General features: G+C 40.4%; 1 protein-coding gene across 1 annotated transcript in view; it reads right to left on the bottom strand.

Annotated features, from left to right (window-relative positions):
• The window catches only part of ZNF385C (zinc finger protein 385C), a 284,959-nt gene extending 268,788 nt beyond the window's left edge, over positions 1 to 16,171 (bottom strand). Inside the window, exon 1 of the mRNA XM_070729576.1 lies at positions 16,097 to 16,171. The gene's annotated coding sequence lies outside the window, so the exon portion shown is untranslated. The remainder of the gene's footprint in view (positions 1 to 16,096) is intronic.
• Positions 16,172 to 19,094: the final 2,923 nt, after the last annotated feature.

The raw sequence follows: 19,094 nt of genomic DNA, 5'->3' as shown, positions 1-19,094 counted from the left end.
GAGGGCGACTTGCCAGTCCACGCCCCCCTGGATGAGCGGCCCCGCATGGCCCCAGCGCCGGACTCCGCCGTTGCCTCCGCCCTTGTTCGGCTCTGCAGCTGAGAGGCCACGTCCACCCCCTCCTCGGTGTCCCCGGCACCCAGCATCCCCACGCCGCCTCCACCTCCCGGTAATGCGCCCGACCTCTGCCTCTCTCTTTCTCTGCCTCTCTCTTTCTCTCTCATATACCACGCCGGCAACAGGGAGAGAAAGAGAGAGAGAACTTATTTTTTAATTAATATTTTTTGAAAAACCGCGTTGCAGCGTTTCGCGCTAATCGAGACCGTGCTAATCGAGGGATCACTGTACACACACACTCACATGCACAGAGAGAGAGAGAGAAATAAAGAAAAGGTGAATGCTAAAGTGCTTGGCTAAAAAGCCAGGTCAATATAAGTACAGTTGTACCTCTACTTAGGAACGCCTCTACTTAAGAACTTTTCTAGATAAAACCCGGGTGTTTAAGATTTTTTGCCTCTACTTAAGAACCATTTTCTACTTAAGAACTCAAGCCCGGAAAAATTTCCCAGGAAATTTGAGAGCAGCACAAAGGCCCAGCCAGTTTCCTGCCATTCCCTTTAATCCTGGCCATCTTGGGCTTTTCTGGGCTGCCAGAGGAGCCTTTTGGTGGTGCTTAAAGAGGCTTTGGCAGCCCAGAGCAAAACTCCTCGCCGCCTTAGAGTCCCTCTTTTTTTTTAAAGCCTTAAAGTTTTGGGGGGGTTTGATTCCCCTCACCTCATCTTCTTCCTTCAGCAGCGACTGTCCTCCTCCTCTTCTTCCTCCTCCTCCTCCTCCCACCCAAATTCCGAACTTTTATTTCTTTCCTAATGGGTTTGCACACATTATTTGCTTTTACATTGATTCCTATGGGAAAAATTGCTTCTACTTAAGAACATTTCTACTTAAGAACCTGGTCACGGAACGAATTAAGTTCTTAAGTAGAGGTACCACTGTACAATTGTTAATATAAATGTTTCTTGGTAAAAGATAAATGTAACTAAGGGGGACAAAACACCAAGCACAGTTAAGAGCAAAGCAGCATTGAAAATAAAATTTTAAAATATATTTTTTATATTTTAAAATATATTCCTCCCATGTTGACCCCTATGACTGTAACTTGTTGCTTATATCCTAAGATTTTTATTAATATTGCTTCTCCATTGCTTATTTGACCCCTATGACAATCATTAAGTGTTGTACCACATGATTCTTGACAAATGTATATTTTATTTTATGTACGCTGAGAGCATATGCACCAAGACAAATTCCTTGTGTGCCCAATCACACTTGGCCAATAAAAATTCTATTCTATTCTATTCTATAAAATATATTTTTAAAAAAATCTCAAGACACTTTCCTGCTTTCCTGCCAATTAAAACCCATTGATTTGGCATTTCTTTTTATTGAAAAGGGTAGAATCTTGAGCGGAGACAGAAAATCTGATCCCTACAATTCTTTTTCTTCACAGGATCTGCAACCCATGTTAATTTTATTAAAAGCAAAACTCTTCTAGCTGTTTCTTCCCACTCCCCTTTGATTGATTGGGATGAACTATCAACCTAATGGATCACTAACATCCCCCTTATGGACATTGAAAAGGTGTGTTTAACACAGCTTTCATTTAATACTGCATTTCTAAGATGGCTAGTTCAGCTGGAGGCATGGGGAGATCTTTGAAAAGGATACCAGTTATTGCACTTCTTATATATTGCAATGGGAATTGTTATAAAATATGACAATATAAATATGACTTTCGGATTTCATATGTTGAAGTCCCAGTAGGAGTCTCTTATATGTCTTTGCAGGAGTCTTTCTAGAAAACTATACATTCTAGAACTTTTAAAAGCTAGGAAATTTTCTTCCTTTAAAAATCAGTGTCTTACTAAAATAAAAATGTGCCAAGAAATATGAAAAACAGCTTAGCATTGTAATGTTTTCAACAATCAACCTCAGCTTTTGTTGAATTAGAATTGTACATGGAAATGTTCGGGACAAGCAGTCTGTCTTTTAAAAATATATATTTCAAAATACCCACCCACCCTCCAAGTTTTGAATATTTTTATCCATATTGTTCTGCCTCCCTTTCCCCATCCCCAGTTATTCAGTGCTATTTTGCCTCCTGTTTTGCTTTGTGATTACAGCAAATCAGGGTTTATAAAATAGGCTTTGCAGTCAATCAAATCTGCATCATTTAATGGCCACCCTGAGTCTTAGAAGAGGAGCGGCATATAATTTTTATTATTATGTCAATACAACACAGCAAACGAGATCACTATGCTGGATTTCGTATTTCATCACCAGTCGGGCTTTTGAATTTCAGTTCTAGTCAGATTTTCCATTTTGGTTTTCTAGTTGGTTTTCCAATTGGTTTCTGTTGCAGTAACCCTAGTTCTTCAGTTACTATCACAGCTGTACTGTAGGCAAGCTGGTTCAATTGTTCAATTGAAGTTACATTGACATTTGCAAGTGCAGAGTTAATATCTTTCATCAGTGGGACAAGTCATTTCTTGCTTATATTTTTTAAGGCTGGCAGTCTTTTTCGCTCTGCCTTGGACCCTGCATGAGCAAGTATTTGGTCCTTCAGTTCTTGCTACCTTTGAGTTATAGTGCCAAGTGTCTCATCTGCAGCTTCTTGCTGTCTTTCCAAGTTTTCATCAGGTTCCAGTTATGCAGTGACTCCAGATCTTATTGGAGCTTCTACTGGTGCCAGATCAGATTTTGGTGTTTCTATTTTGCAAATTTTCTGCATTGCTTCTAATTCGACTTCACTGAACATTTGGTTCCTGATTATGAGTCGTCGCTGATCGGCCAGTCGAAGTTCCGTTATTTTTGAGTCTGCATGTTCTTGTTTCCATAATTGGTACATCCGTCTTTGATATCCACGTTTTTCAGGCTCCGAGTTGTAATAACACTTCATGATTGTGCGATTCTCTGACATTGGGAATTTCTGCCGCTTTTTGGTTTGTAAGCTTTGTTTGTTTTGTTCCTGTAGCTCATTTGTTGATGGCTGCCCAGGTTCCAAAGCAGCCACCGTGGTCCTTTTTATCCTTGGTGACGACCAAGCTAGTATGGACTTATTTTTGTTTTGTCTCTCCATTAGTTTAAATGAGTTAGGTATGTTTAGTCTGGCTCCTCTGCTTTGACCACTCTGGCAAGGTTAGACCTACCAGTAGTTTACACTACCACCAGCACAGCTCTCAGCTTCATTGAAGCACACAAGCCCCACTACCACGACAAGGCGTACCCATCAGTGGGGTTGTTGCTGTTGCTGTTGCTGTTGCTGTTGCTGTTGCTATTATTATTATTATTATTATTATTATTATTATTATTATTATTATTTTTTCACCATTTTGTTTAGAATAGTCCATAAAATATTGCCAAAACGGGCTATGTCTCACATCATTTTTATAAAGCATCCTCTTGTACTTTGGGTAGGAGAGTAGCTTTTAATGTAGCAATATAATATAATGAAAGTAGAAGATAATCTTTTGAGTTGACAATACTATGAAATACACCAAGGACTCAGAATCTTTTTCAGTTCTTGAAAAACCAAACCTTTTCATGAGCAAATAGAATAAGGTCTCTTGATTTAGTGAAAGCTAAGGTAATTTTTTTAAAGTCTAGAAATCTCTACCTTGGCTTTGTAACTTTCCATGTCAATAGAGCAGTACATTTTATTTATTTATTATTTATTAATTGGACTTTTATGCTGCCCCTCCCCGAGGACTCGGGGCAGTTCGCAACATATAATAAAACAATACATAACATTTCCTAACTCAAACTGCCTGGCATAACATTTCCTAACTCAAACTGCCTGGAGAAAAAAGTGAGACAGCGGCTATATGGCAAGGGAAGGAAAGAGGCGCTGGAATCTCCTGGATTCTCGGTTTATGTGATTTAAAAGCTTTGCTGGCTGAGGGATTCTGGGAGTTGAAGTCCTCTAGGCTTAAAGTTGCCAAGATTGGGGACCCCTGGGCTAGCCAGTTCCCCTCAAATTCCCCTTGAAAGTATCCTCCTCCTTCCTCCCCTCCCCCTCTATCTCCCTCCCTCCTTCCTTCCATGAATTTATCCAATCCGGTATCCTAAATGCATCAAGATGAAGGTTGGCTGCCCACCTAGCGCTCCAAATTTAAAATTCCCTGGTGGTTATCTGCTCTAGACAAGGAGACAGACTAGATTTGACTTAAGAGATCTCAAAATGTCTTTTTGATGACAAAGGCTGCTGCTCATGCTGTGAAGTTCAGACAGACAGACATCCCGCCCCTCTCCATGTCTTCCACTCCAAAGGGTCCTATGAAGTAGAGACTTCGTTGCTGAGATGGGTGGTTATAGAAGTCAATCAAATAAATTTCCAAACACATATCCAAAGATTTGCCCATGACATGAGAGAATTCAAGAGCCACAAGCTGGTGGGTGCCCAAAAGTTGGGTGATATTTTCCAATGACCTACCTGTATTTGAGTGGAATGGGGGAATCTGTGACCCTGCAGATATTACTGAATTAAAATGCCCAACATGCCATCAACTAGTTGGGGCAGGAGGGAATTGAAATTCAGCAATTTCTGTTGGGCCAGTGCCTTTCCAACCCGTCTGTACTTGCTCGGTAGGCTACAGCATAGACCCAAATTTACTTGTAGGACATTCTCTAAAATTGGCAATGAAAAGGATTTAGTTTAACTGGCAGCCTTTTTATCAGTTTGCATCAGAAAATGAGATGGGAGGCAAATCCTTTTCATCAACTGCTCTCTGTTAAGTCATCCTCTAGCCCCATGATGGCGAATTGGGGTGTTTGTGCCTTCCTCAAGCCCTCAGAAGCACTCTGCAGACCTCCCAAATCCTCTGTGTGTCCCATTTTTTGCAAAAATGGACCTGTTTTTCACCATTTTTTGCAAAAAGTGGGGCATGCAGAGGCTTTGAGCGGCCTGCAAAGTGCTCTTGGGGGGGGGGGGGCAGGGAGGACAAAACATTTTTCTTACTTACCTCTTCACAAATTTGGTGTGTCTTATAGTCTGAAAAATACGGTAAATTGCCCTATTGGCACTTGCAGATCAATACATGGATTTTAGGTTCTGGTTTGGGCACTCGGTCTCAAAAAAGTTCACCATCACAGATACAGATGTTCTTTATGGTATGTAGGGCATGGAAATGTATGGTATGTAGGGTATCTGTAGGGCATGGAAAAAAGGAAGTACAGTGATACTTTGTCTTACAAACTTTTTGAGATACAAACCCGGGGTTTAAGATTTTTTTGCCTCTTCTTACAAACTATTTTCACCTTACAAACCCACCGCTGCCGCTGGGATGTCCCAACTCCAGACTTTCGTGTTTTTGTGATACTGCAGGGGAATTCCAGCAGGGGAATCCCAGCAGCGCAAAAACGGGTGCTTCGCTGGCAACGGAAGTCCGGAGGTGGGGTTTCCCAGCGAGGGGAGTCTCAGTGAAATCACAGAATAGCAAAACCACAGAGGTCCGGAGGTGGGGTTTCAAGGACTTCAGTGTTTTTGCGATGCTGCGATTTCACTGATGCTCCTTTCGCTAGGAACCCCACCTCCGGACTTCCATTGCCAGCGAAGTGCTCATTTTCACGATGCTGGGATTGCCCTGCTGGGATTCCCCTGCAGCATTGCAAAAACACAGAAGTCCGGACATGGGGTATCCCATGGAGAGGAGCCTCAGGAGAATCCCAGCAGCGTAAAAATGGGCGCTTCGGCTGGCAAAAGGGGTGAATTTTGGGCTTGCACGCATTAATCGCTTTTCCATTGATTCCTATGGGAAACATTGTTTCGTCTTACAAACTTTTCACCTTAAGAACCTCATCCCGGAACAGATTAAATTTGTAAGACAAGGTATCACTGCATACTGATATAAAGGAGGTATCTTTAGGTAGACTGATACTATTTTTGAGAGTCAATATATTAAATGGTTTACTGAGATGCAGCTGAAGAGAAGCATCAGGACGAGAGCAAAGTCGGTATGACTCACACCTAAATACAGAAGTGCCCACTAAGCTCCACTGTGCTGCTGTTTATAATCAAAATGTTTGAGGTTCTGGGCAATGAAATGTTTCTGAGGGGTGGGAAGGAAAGGTGAGCTATTTCACTCAAATAGTTTAGAATCACAGCTTGAGGGCATAATATAGACAAACTTTCAAAAATGTACTCAAATGCAAGACAGCAACTTAAAAACCCTGCCCTGCCCAAGAACTCAATGCTTGATTTGTGCATCTTAAGCAGCAGAGGACAAGGAATGGGTTGTTTTGATTTTCGAAAGATTGCAGCATTGAAAAGTTTAAGAAGGGTGGGGACAAATTCCAGGGAAGACTCTGAGTACCTAAGAGCTGAAAGGCACTTTTTGAAAATACAGATTGGCCTTAATGATTTGATTTATGGATATATGCAAACTTCGTAATGATCTCATTTTTAATTGTGACACTCAATATGTCTTGGGCAAAGAGCACAAACTGTACAAGAACTTCCTAAAGGAGAACAGGGTTTTTTTTTAAAAAAAAGAACAACAAACGCATATCAGAAAATCAAGACAAGTTTGTCATAGTCACTGACCAAAAATAGAAATCCAGACATACAGTGGTACCTCTACCTACAAACACCTCTACTTGTGAATTTTTCTAGGTAAGAACCAGGTGTTCAAGATTTTTTTGCCTCTTCTCAAGAACCATTTTCCACTTACAAAGCCTCCAAAACTGTAACCGGAAAAGGCAGTGAGAAGCCTCTGTGGGGCCTCTCTAAGAATCTCCTGGGAGGAAACAGGGTCAGAAAAGGTGGGGAGAAGCCTCTATGGGGCCTCTCTAGGAATCTCCTGGGAGGAAACAGGGCCAGAAAAGTCAGGGAGAAGCCTCCGTGGGGCCTCTCTAGGAATCTCCTGGGAGGAAACAGGGCCTCCACCCTCGCTGTGGTTTTTCCAATCATACACATTACAGTGGTACCTCGGTTCTCGACCACAATTCGTTCCAGAAGTGTGGTCAAGAACCGATTTGGTCGAGTACCGAATTAATTTATCCCATAGGAAATAATGGAAATGGGTTTAATTGGTTTCCAGTCCCTATTTCCTTTATTTCCTATGGGATAAAGATATGAGGTCTAAGCACTCCAAGCTGTAGTAAGGGTGGGGGCAGCTGCAATACCGGCAGTTTTGGGGGGGCTCCTTTCCTCAGTGGTTCGTCTTCTTCCCTTTAAGCAGTTACACCAACTTTCTCTTTCCCGGCAGTAGCGGCGGCGGCTTTCCTTAGAGCAGCAGCAGCGCCGGGAACGTGACCTGAGAAAGGGAAGCCGCTGACGTTCCCGGCGCTGCTGCTGCTCGAAGGAAAGCCTCTGCCGCCATTAGGAAGGAGAAAGTTGGTGTAGCTGCTTAAAGGGAAGACAAACCACTGAGGAAAGGAGCCCCCCCGAAACTGCCGGTATTGCAGCCGCCGCCCCCTTCCTACATCCTTCCGCTCCAAGCTGTAGGAAGGGTGGGGGCAGCTGCAATACCGGGAGTTTCGGAGGGGGGGCTCCTTTCCTCAGTGGTTCGTCTTCTTCCCTTTAAGCAGTTACACCAACTTTCTCTTTCCCGGCAGTAGCGACGGCGACGGCAGCTTTCCTTAGAGCAGCAGCAGCGCCGGGAACGTGACCTGAGAAAGGGAAGCCGCTGACGTTCCTGGCGCTGCTGCTGCTCGAAGGAAAGCCTCTGCCGCTGTCAGGAAGGAGAAAGTTGGTGTAGCTGCTTAAAGGGAAGACAAACCACTGAGGAAAGGAGGCCCCCTGAAACTGCCGGTATTGCAGCCGCCCCCACCCTTCCTACACCCTTCCGCTCCAAGCTGTAGGAAGGGTGCGGGCAGCTGCAATACCGGGAGTTTCAGGGCGGGGGGCTCCTTTCCTCAGTGGTTCATCTTGTAGTTGTAGGTAGCTACACCAGCTTTCTCCTTCCCAACGGCGGCAGAGGCTTTCCTTAGAGCAGCAGCAGCGCCGGGAACGTGACATGAGAAAGGGAAGCCGCTGACGTTCCCAGCGCTGCTGCTGCTCGAGGGAAAGCCTCTGCCGCCGTTGGGAAGGAGAAAGTTGGTGTAGCTGCTTAAAGGGAACAAGACGAACCATTGAGGAAAGGAGGCCCGCCGAAACTGCCGGTATTGCAGCCGCCCCCCCCCCCTTCCTACAGCTTGGAGCATGACTGGGAGGCTGTTTAGTGGGCGGCCAGGATGGGTGTGTCGGATTCCGATTCCCATTCCTTCTCACCCCGTCCCCTCATTTCGGATAATAAACAACATTTTCTGTGGCTGTTCGGTATCCGAATTTTTGTTCAGATACCAAAGCAAATTTTTGCCGAAAATTTTGTTCGGTATCCGAAATGTACGAGAACCAAAGCATTCGAGTACCGAGGTACCACTGTATTTGCTTTTACATTGATTCCTATGGGAAAAATTGCTTCTTCTTACAAACTTTTCTACTTAAGAACCTGGTCAGGGAATGAATTAAGTTCATAAGCAGAGGTCTCACTGTACGTCTTTTGTACTTTGTACGTCTTTTCATTGATAATCTACATGTTTCTGTATCTAATCGGGAACTGGCCTGAAAGGATGAGCTCTCTTCTTATGACTCTTCCACTCCCATGAAGGTACAGAATTCTCATTTTGCCCATACAGTTCTGTTCAGAACACCCACATCTCAAATCTCATTCCTCAATTGAATAGTATTTATAGCAGTTAGAACAGCTCTTGACAATAGTCCAAACTGTAACATTTGAAAATAGCATCCACTTTTCTGCACAGCCTTTTCCTGCTCGGCTTCTTCATGGGCTCATGGTTTCCCTATAATCGTTGGGTTGCTCTTTTTTTCTTTTTGGTCATATGCTTTATCTTATAACCTTTCCTGCATGAGAATATGATTCAGTACGGGATAAATTTCTAACACAAATGTGTAGTAATAATTCCCATTTGAGAAGGAATTAAGAACTACCACAAGCACTTAATCACTCACTTAAGTGATCAGATTAATTGAAAAATATAGCTGAAGACACAAGGGAATGACTTGTCTACAAAGAATTACTCTGGGTTTATCACTTCTGCTCGGCAAGTATAATTTGTCAAAATCGTAAATCACTTTAAGGATGCAAAAATTATTAAAATTATAAACCAAGTACCAAGATTCACAGATCTTGCCTTCTTGTAAGTTTCCAACAGGGCCATACTGTATATCTCTACTCTGTTACCATGGATCCAAATCAAACAGGTTTCTAACGTAACAGAAGAGAAGTCCTATTTTCTTCATGTCTCGATTGCTAAATTCCCTCATGCATCTAAAAACTTTCCTGATTGTTTTGAAGATGTAGAAACATTGCACACAAAATAAGTTTTTGTTGTTCATATATATGCTACAGAATAGGGGAACTGATGTTGGGCTTCATTTTCAAAACCATATTCACACATTATTGTTACATCTTTTTCTTTTACACAAAGTCCTGGAATTAAAATATTGTTGCTGAATGTTATTTTTTTTTAAAAAAACTTTTCATTTTTACTCTTATGTTTTAATTACAATAAAAAGAAAAAATAAAGATTAGGGTTAAAAATAGATTTAAACAGCTGCATTCAAAGGACGAAAAAATATCCCATCTGCAGCTATTTAAACTCTGAACAGGTTAATGACAGCTTAATCTTTATATCAGAGATGATTCTTCTGGATTGGACTAGGTCATCTATGTCTACATAGTGCTAACAAACAGGAATATTCCCTCAGGGTAAAGCTAACCAGGTCAGCTGTACCATGCAAACATAACCAATTGGGAAACCTCTACTGGAATGATGAGTGAGAACTCATCAAATATCCACTTCGGCAATCTCCTAATTCTGACTGATGGGCCAGAGAGATTTCAAAAAGAATCTTGCTGGAACAGATCCACACTACTAAGAATACCCTCTCTGGACTGGCAGAGATAGCCTCTGAGATATGTTGGATGTCATCCAAGTTGTCCTAACTGACTTCAGCATTCAATTAAAGAGCTCCTCACTTTTAGCGTCAGTATGATCTCCAGAACTTCTGTATGACATGATAAAATTTGAGGACATGATTCTGTTGCTGGGTTTATCAGTTAGAAGTGCGAAAGATGATTATTTTTTTAACATGGATCACCAATGTCAAATTATAAAGACCCTAATCAAAAGAGAAAACCGCAAGATGTAGGTAGTTCCCAGAAGAGGGAAAGGAGCATCCTATCTGATATACAGTAATTCCTCGCTATTTCGCGGTTCATCTTTTGCGGATTCGCTACTTCACAGGTTTTTTTAAGGGGACTTAAATCCATTAAATACATTGAAATTTTTAAATCCATTAAAATTCATAAAATTCTTCTACAGTACTACTGTATTCTATTAAAGAAACTGGTAGGATATCCCATGTAGTTCCAGCTGAGAAACATTATAGAATGACTGTTTAATGCAAAGGGTACGTTTTAAAAGTCCAAATGCTCGTTAAATACATTAAAAAATATTTTTTCTACTTCACGGAAAATCATTTTTCACGGGTGGTAAGGAACGCATCCCCCTGAAAAATGAGGGATCACTTAATTGGTGATTATCTGACTTATCTTTAGAACATGCAATTTTATTTATTTTTCCAAGGGACTGAGTAAGATAAAATGACAAAACCCAAATTCATTGAACTTCAACAGCAAAATACTATATTTTCCCACATCATCAGTGGGTTGGTCTAAAGAGTTTGGAGCTTTAAGTTTCTTAAAATATTTGTGTGTGTGTGTAAGGGATAGTGATCAAACGTGTTGCCTTAGGGCCACCTTGAAGGCTCATCTGGCCTTTTAAATCCCTGTAAAATTAGGAAAAGTCACCCTCGTTTTGAGGAAGCCTGCATCATTTTGCTCACTTTAAAATATTCTTTCAACCCTTAAAAAAAGAAAAAAAAGTCTTCTCAATTTTGACCTACCCATTCTGAGAGCTTTCAGGGTTCCAAATTGGACATGTGGGTTGCCCAGTCTTGTTTAAACTTTTGTCAGATAATTATTATTATAGTATTTTAATGTAACTGCACCTGCCAGGATCATTCACCCTTCATAATAAAATTGTGAAGGGATTTTCACCTTTATAAAAAAAAAGTGCAAGTCAGATTTCACACTACTATAACATTTGAATATTTTTATACCGTAGGTAATTTTATATTCGAGGAACTCAAGGCATTGTGTATATTATTACTGTATATTATTACTGTATATTTATTCTTACAATAATGGGAGTTGGGTTGAGTAGAGTTGTGGCTGTATTTAGACAATCCGTTTCAAGGTTAACTTATCTAATGAGATGCTAGTACCATGCAGTTTCCAAAAGGATAAGTAGAGATGGACTTGATTGGGTGACTTTGAGCCTCCCCTCAAATACTGTACTAGACCTATAAGTTGAATTGGAAAGTAAAAAATATATGTAGCAGAAGATGTACTTCAATATTGTTGCCAATAAAAATATATGGACCTGACCATGAAATCATTAGGAATAAAGATAGAGTCGACATTATTAGATGACAATTTTAAAAGTTGTGTAAAATTTATTGGATGATGGTTCAGTATGTTGTATGAATAACGTAAATGACCCCACAGACTTTGGTGGATTAGGTGGATGTGAAGTTGACTCTTCCTGAGGTCCCAAGCACTTGAACTACATATAAATTGAAAGTAACCTTCTGAATGTGCCTTGAATTTTGAGTTTTGGTATATGCAAAGTAAGGATATAGACAAGAAATTTTGAACTATTACCATTATTCTTCCTTTAATTCCTAACTGTCCTTACAGATTCATTATATGTTTATAAAACTAGTGAATGACTCACTGAGAAAGTTAGCAACATAGCTTTATAATAAGCATGATAAGACCCATGTCTCAAGAAACCATGACTCATTCAACAAATGTTAAGATCAGGCCAGTTTCTATATCGATGTATCTCAGCAAGGCAATAAAAGGGATAGTGAAAATTCAATTCTGGAATTTCATAAACAGCAAGGATTAGCTGGATATTTTAAATCACAGCTCCTAATTACAATGAAGAAGCAGAGATGCTGAGGTAAATCTGGTAGGAAAAAGATAAAATAGGGGGTAAGCGAATCTTGGATATTCTTTTAATTGCCATCCAGATATACTGGACTAGGTCTTCTGTCATCCTTGGCTAGAATAATTCTGCTTTTTAAAAAGATTATCACAGAAGCAGCTGATTAAAGAAGCCTTCCCTAGCTCAATGCCTCCAAATGCACTGTAATTATAGTTCCCAGAATTCCAAATTAATGTAGCCTCTGGATGGGCATTATAATTCCCATAATTTGAAAATATTTGGAGCACATCTGTCTGAGGAAGGGACAGAGATTTGATATATGATTTTACTATGTTTCCAAAGGTAGTCAACTTGCAGACTTCTCGGCACCAGGGTTCAAAATGATTTGTCAGTAGTTTTTCTCAAGATATGTTTTAATTACCCAGATTTAGCAAACAACCATGCTACTACTCTGGGATGAAATTCAGCAGGTTTTAATAGGTTCTGGAGAACTGATAGTGGAAATTTTGAGTGGTTTGGAGAACCAGCAAATACCATCTTGGGCCCCAGAGTGGGGTGGGAATGGAGATTTTGCAGTATCTTTCTCCTGCCACACCCACCAACCCACCAATCCACACCCACAGAACTAGTAGAAGATTTTTTTTGAATTTCACCCCTGCTGCTACTACTCTCTTAAACTCTCCTGTCCAAGTACTAAGTTAAATGCTGAGTCAGTGGCTCTACTTTTAAAGTGCAACCTACATATGATGACCCAGTGATTATTTGTTCCACCTTTGGGATCAGATAATACTGATGAAAGACAGCTATATGTAAGGTTGCTCCCATAATTTGCTCAGAGACCCTTAGCTTCTGCCTCCAGATGCAAAGAAATCTTTGAAAGCAATGAAGAAAAGTGTGAAATAAATATCAGCCGAGAATCTCTTTCGATTCTACAGTATAAGCTAAGAGAAGTACAGCTGTCTTATTTTTTGCCTCAGGCAACAACATGGATTTAATCATTCCTGATAGGTAGATTTTACACATGCACAGTTTAAAATAATATGCTCAATTTAAGAATATCAGTGAAAACATTGTTAGCAACAGAAATGAGTGACAGCAACCCAAACATTTTCTGGAAAAAGTTCTAAAAGCAACAATATCTTTGATTAGGAATTTTCATAGCTTTGGTGTAATTCCAAGAAGTCTCTGTCCAATACAGTATTGCATATCTTAGTCAGTGCAAGGTATGTTAAAGATGATCTATGACAAAACTCTTTAGGCTATTGTGAGCCAGACTACTGAGAATTTTAAATTAATCCAAGAAACAAGTTAAAGGACAATTAATTTGGTGCAGAATTGGAATTGTACTGTAGCCTTCTTTTACAACTACTGTCAATATATAAACTGCTCATTTAGTTTCAGTTAGGTATGGATTTGTCCTCAAATGAAACATAGCCAGGTCCAACACAAACTGAATGCACTATCTCTTCCCAAATCAGAAATATTCCACTGAGCCACTCGCTTGCCATTCTCAGCATGTTATTAAATATCCATTGCCTCAATGGTGTTTGATGGCATGATAAGAGTTTATTATCTGAGCAGGTTGGCTGTCTCTCATTCCTAGCTGAATTTTGTCTGGGCTTCAAAGGTGTTTAGCCTTGGATAGTTCTTGGATAGGAGGCATCCAAAGAATACCATGATTATATGTTAAAGGAAGGGGAAAAACCCAACAGTTTGAGAATGACTGGATAGAGATTAATTCAACCTTCTATAATCAAGTATCCTCCAAGTGCAAACTGACATTTACAATATCCGGACAGTATCACATTAGGAAAAATTAAGCCAATTAAAGCAATTATTCCTGGAGGTGTGCAATTGTTTAAGGTAGAACTGGGCATGTCCCAGGATTTTGCAATACATGTAATCTTCAATTTATGACACGTGACCCCAGAATTCTCATTGTGTTCAATTTTATGACTTTTTGCAGAAGCAAAAAACTATAGATATTAAGCAGTTAATAAATGAATCAGTTGTTAAGCAAATCCAGCTTCCCCACCCTCCACCCCCGATTTTGCTTGTCAGAAGTCAGTTGGCAAGGTTACAAATGGCTATGAAATGACTAGAATGCTGCAATTGTCACAAATACATACCAGTTGCCCAGCACCTGAATTTTGATTCCATGATTGTGGGGATGCTATGACAGTTGTAAGTGCAAGGAGTGGTCATAAATCACTTTTGTTTAGCACTGTTGTGACTTTGACCAGTCACTAACTGAAGTTGAGAATTACCTGGTTTGTGTTAGCTGATGTGATTTATTTGTGCAGCAAAGAACTAATGATTATTGAGTGCTCTCAAAGCATGCATGGGTACATTTTATTCTCAGCTAAGACAACAACTTTTGTAAAGTTAATAAATACCACAAACTGGGCAGCAACATCCATTAAACTACTACAACTAATTTGTTCTATTGTGCCCTTGAAGGAGAACATATTTTGCAACTTCTTCCAAAAATACTTGTTAATGTAGGGATACTGGAAATTCCCTCAAGACCTTGCTAACAAAACAGAACAGGAAAACAGAAGGCATTGTTTTCATTAGCCCAATGATTTTTCAATATACTGAATCTGATACTCACAACCCACAATTATTTACAAATGAATGTTAATATAAAATGTCTACTGTTATAATTAGGTAAGCCAGCTGATTATCTAAACCAGGCAAACTTCTGCCCACAAAAACTTATTTTATGTACATTGATCGCAAAAAGAGGGGAAAATCTTATCTACATCAGCCCATAGACATTTCCCAATAGAATCCGTTTGTGTAAACAGAAATGTTGTGAGTCCATATGACATTTGTAGCAAGACTTTGGGATGGTTGAATTTTAATTCATTGATATGGCTTTATTTTCAAAGTGGCATTGGAATTATCGGTATGTTTCCTCCACGTGGGACGTATTCATTCACCTTAGCTCTTTCTCTATGTTTTGGGATTAAAAATTTCAGCTAATACCTGGAGGGTACCAGGATGTGAAAAGTTGGTTGGAAAACCAATATTTGATAATAAAGTTTTGGCCTACCTAATTAAAATATCCTAAATTACTGGGAAAGACCATTTTCAGATCAAAATACTCCAATATATAAAGTAAATAATGCCCATCCCTTTGAACTCATTCAATTTTGGCTTTAGTTCAATTCAATGCCTTACCCAGCCTCATAGTTCAAATCCAAAAATCTCTCTCCTTACTATACAAAAGTGTTTCAATGCAGAGAGTTTTCACTAAATGTCTTGTATAGGGTCAAAAATTCTAAAGCAAACATTTCAAATGGACTATTACACTCTTGGGATCTAAGTGTTTCAGAGTAAATTTTTTAATAGAATCTGGATCAAAACCCAACTACTTTGACAGGAAAATCAAAAGTAAAGAAACAGTAACAAAAAACCCACATTCAGGTTGAAGAAGGGATTTACATGAAAAAATACACACACACACACACACACACACACACACACACACACACACGGTCCTTTTAGCTTAGAGAACACAAACCACCCGAAGAAGCAGGTAGAGGGAATATAGAGAAGGAGGTAAAGGACTGTAAGGATAAAAGAGATACGGGCAAAAGAAAGAACCAGAAAAAAAGAACAGAAAAACCTGAGAACTGTGCGGAGACGACCAAATGGGGAGGTCAACGGCTTGAGAGAAAAAGAGACTGGGAAGAACTGTAATAGAAAGCAAGCAGAAAATGAATGGAGTATCTACTGACATGGCTTTAACAGAAAACAGGAACTACAGGCATCCCTTTTCGTCAATGCAAAAGTGTTGTATCAGGCACATTGCAAAAGCACACTTCTCCCACACCTGCTCACGAGTTCGTGGGGAAGCAAAGAGGGGGTTCCGCCTCTCTCGCTTTGCAAAGTAAAATGCGTTGCTTCCAAAAGGAGGCGGAGGTGGCAAGCACGAAGCACCCGGATCCAGAGAAGTCTCCCCTTGCGATCAACAGCGCCTTCTCGCTGCGCCGCGCTCCCCTTGTCTCCTTACCTGGCCCGCTGCCGCTCAGCTGGGCATCGCTTGCAACATCTTCTCTTGTCCAGACGAACAGGTAGAAACCTCCCAACTCGCGCCGGGGCAAAGAGCGGATGAAAACGCCGAGAGCTCGCCTCCTCGGACTCTAGGGGACGCGCACGCGCGCTTATCCCACCTCTTGAGGGTGTAGCTGATCCCTCGCCCCTCGCTGCCGTTGGAACGCCGGGCCGGGCAACGCGCGGACCGCGACAGCTGCATGAATTAGTTCTAAAAGGGGGGGGGGGGTGCTGCACATATAAAGGTTGCTTTCATTCATTCGAGCAGGCTGCGAGAACGTTAGAACAGCCCGACCAGGCGCAGAAAAGACACCCAAAATGATTGACAACTTGCCGCATATTCTGCAAAGTTTGGATGCTAATCTGGAACGGGGGAATGACTTAACGACCGAGGGCATAACGCAAGTTTATAAATGCATGAATGGGACAGATAAACAGAAAGGAGAGACACATACACCCCGTCTGATAATATTCTCTAGGGAGTCCAACCAAGGTAGTTGATTTAGGAGGTTCAAAGCATACACGTTTTTGTTCACATAGTGCTCATAATCACTCCACATCCAAAGTCTGACCTGCCATTGAACTTAATGAGATGGTTACCTGAACCAATAGCACTTGAGGCAAGAGCTTGTTCTCCAGTTGTTTTGGTTGAGATTTTCCCTACTTCATTTTCCCCACTTGCCTCCTTCAATGGCATTGGAAGATTACTTGATACTGGCCTTGTGAAAGCTATATAGGAAAAAGAAATACAGTTGGTTTTCACAGGCTCAGGTGTTAATATTCAAGGTGCAATTTGCGATCTCACCCCATTCCTAAGAGGTCTGTAAAGGGTGTGCATAAGTGCATCATTGTGCCTACCGTCCCTGTCCTACTATTGCCTAATTTACCTGTACATACCTTGCTAATGTTTATGTTTATGCCAATACCTACTACCTTGCACATGCTTGACAGATAAATAAAATAAATACAAATAAAAATCATGCCCATGATGGATCCATTTTCAGGAAGATCTTAAGGAAGATCTATTTAATACATTCTTTAAAAGTTAAGGAAATGCTTACTGTCTGTTTTGTGGTTTTTAGCTTTCTTTGAATCAATCTTGACTCCTGGCTAGACCAGGGTTCTCCAACCTTGGCAACTCTGGGAACCCTGGAACTCTGGGAGTTGAAGTCGACAAGTCTTAAAGTTGCCAAGGTTGAAGACTCCTGGTCTAGACAAGTCGAGGGTTTTTTTGTTGTTGTTTTGCGTTTTTCAGAAGAGGCTTGCCATTGCCTTAGTCCTAGGGCTGATAAGGAGTAATCAATCACTTAAGTGGGTTCAGTGCCTATGGTAGGTTTCCCTGCTCTAATCTATGCCTAAACTGCTATGCCCAAGTAGTTCTCATCCCTGGCACATGTAAAAGGATAAAGATCAATTCCTGGTGATTTCATTGCTTGCATTCTCTCAAAATCCATATCTACTTTATTCTCCAGTTAAAAGTCCTAGTACTTCTTAGTGGTCTCTCCAAGCACTAGCTAAGCTTGACCCTGCTTGGCTTTTTGAAACGAGCCAAGTTTGCTTAGGTGCTGCTACTTGGTTTTTTTTAAATGGACGTGCTTTTCATTTCACCATCAGATGGAGTACAGCTAGTCCTCATTTAGCAACTCCCTTGTTTAGCTACTGTTTTTAATTATGATGATGAAAATAATTTTTTCAACCAGTATTCCCAGCATGCACCCACATTTACAACCTTCTTCTTCTCATTGTGCCATATCCATCATCAGAAATTGGCTATCACAATCGCCAATCCTATTTTTATCAACAGAAGCACAAAAAAGCGCTGCTGAATTTTGTCCAAACCAGTCCCTTAGATTTTGTTTGTTTGTTTTTATTCATTCATTTATTTGTTTGTTAGTTAGTTTGTTTGTTTGTTTGGGTTTATATGCTGCCCCTCTCCGAGGAATAGAGTTTGATGCCACGATGTTGTTCTTTTCTGCCTGGACCTCATTTGCCTTCAAATTTTCCCTGGAAATTTACAATCTTGCAGGACTGTAAAGCAAAGGAAATCTGTAGTGAGAAAATAGGCAGTCATTATTTCATTTACTGACCACTTCAGTAAGTGATCGGATGGCCAGTCCCAATTGTGATCACTAAACAGCCATTACCAGTAGTGGCATGATGTTTGTGAAATAGTTCTTCTTCAGAAGTTTAGCCTGTTCTATCATAACTCTAATCATTCTAAGGACAAATAATTTGCCATTCTCTTTTTATAGTTGAATGAGTGAAGGAATCAGTGGCATAAATAAAGCTATTTAATATGGCAATGCCAGAGATGGATTATGAATTTTATATCCAGATTTTTTCTCCTTCTTCGTTGTTATGGAAAGAGAACCTGTGGCACCCCTGATATCAGAAAAGTACAATTCATAATAATCACCACTATCATGCTATTTACACTGATGAGTCAGAATCATTGCTGACTACGTAATATCTTAGTGTTCTCCATTTATTATGCAAGCTGATAGCATATGTAATGTAAAAACTTCATGGGAATAAAAAATGTCTTTAAGGCAGCTCTATTAATTTTTGTGACCACTCTGTGTCTTATCCCTTTGTGCAGAAGCTGAAAAATCTCTTCCACATCTTGACATCAAGGGGAATTGGAATTAAGATAAGCCTACTACAAGTTTTAGATAATATCTGACATTAATGGGTGCCCTGTCTAAGCAACAATTTGACCAAAGCTTCAGATTTGTACAAGGCACTACATATCATAGCATGGTGTATGAAAATAGCTTAAAACTGAAACAAGTTTTGAAATCAAAGAACAATTTAATGTGCTTTTCCATGCAGAGAAACATGGAAATACACACCTTTCTATTTAAAGAGACAGGAAGACCTGTCTCCCATTCATAGTAGTCTTGTCAACAGACCAGCAGTTCTGTAGCTGGTGTAACTTTTCATAGCAAAATGCAGAT

This window comes from Erythrolamprus reginae, chromosome Z, assembly GCF_031021105.1.
Source record: "Erythrolamprus reginae isolate rEryReg1 chromosome Z, rEryReg1.hap1, whole genome shotgun sequence".
NCBI lineage: Eukaryota > Metazoa > Chordata > Lepidosauria > Squamata > Dipsadidae > Erythrolamprus > Erythrolamprus reginae.
This window is presented reverse-complemented; position numbering and strand designations above follow the sequence as displayed.